Source organism: Mus caroli, chromosome 17 (genome assembly GCF_900094665.2).
Source record: "Mus caroli chromosome 17, CAROLI_EIJ_v1.1, whole genome shotgun sequence".
In the NCBI taxonomy this organism is placed as follows: domain Eukaryota; kingdom Metazoa; phylum Chordata; class Mammalia; order Rodentia; family Muridae; genus Mus; species Mus caroli.
In genome coordinates, this window is record NC_034586.1 from 67,406,346 (window position 1) to 67,407,272 (window position 927).

General features: G+C 39.6%; 1 protein-coding gene across 1 annotated transcript in view; it reads right to left on the reverse strand.

Annotated features, from left to right (window-relative positions):
- The window catches only part of Smchd1 (structural maintenance of chromosomes flexible hinge domain containing 1), a 90,891-nt gene that overhangs the window by 86,305 nt on the left and 3,659 nt on the right, over positions 1-927 (reverse strand). The gene's annotated exons all lie outside the window — the stretch shown is intronic.

The window sequence follows — 927 nt, forward strand, 5'->3', positions numbered from 1 at the left end:
CTCTCTCTCTCTCTCTCTCTCTCTCTCTCTCTCTCTCTCTCTCTCTCTCTCTCTCTCTGTGTGTGTGTGTGTGTGTGTGTGTGTGTGTGTGTCTTCCTTTCTTCCTTTGCCTTCCTGTTTTCTTTTCCTTTTTTCCAGACAGAGTTTCTCTGTGTACCCCTGGCTGTCCTGGAACTCACTCTGTTGATCAGGCTGACCTCACACTCTGAGATTCACCTGCCTCTGCCTTCCAAGTACTAGGATTAAAGGAGTGAGCCAGCTTTTAAATCTATTTCTTTAAAAAAAAAAAAAAGTTATATATCCAAAAAGACTTTTGTATTGTGAATTCCGTTTTCTCCATAAATAGGCTCTTGAAATCTGTACCTGAAACACAATTTCCACAATTCTACTAAACTAGAATGCTCACACAAAAACCATCAGAAATGTACAATGTCAAGTAATAGCAAATTCATCTATTTTGGACAGATCAAGAGTACTCAATTTACCTTTTTATAAGCTATGATGCTTCCAAATTCAGATGGGCAGAAAATTACACACTATCATTTATCAAAAGGAAATCAGTACAACTATCAACAATATTGTGCTTTTTAGCAATACATTCTTAACTATCCAGCTAAAGTGAGCATATGCTCCTGATGCAGTAACACACACTGGCAGTGAGTCCTCTACCTAAATTAACAGAGCCTTCTCCTCCCAAAAAGCCCCTGGAAGAAAGCTTCAGTCAATTTAGATGTAATATGTCACTTTGGTCTTACAAGAATTTAAGCATCATCATCATCATTTGAAGAACTACATCACTCTGTCTAGAAATTTTTTTTAAATCAGAAATAGCAAATGTGGTAGGGACCAGAGGCCCACGGGAGACAGCAGCACTGACTGACAGCAGAGACCCATGGGAGACAGCAGCACTGACTGACAGCAGAGACC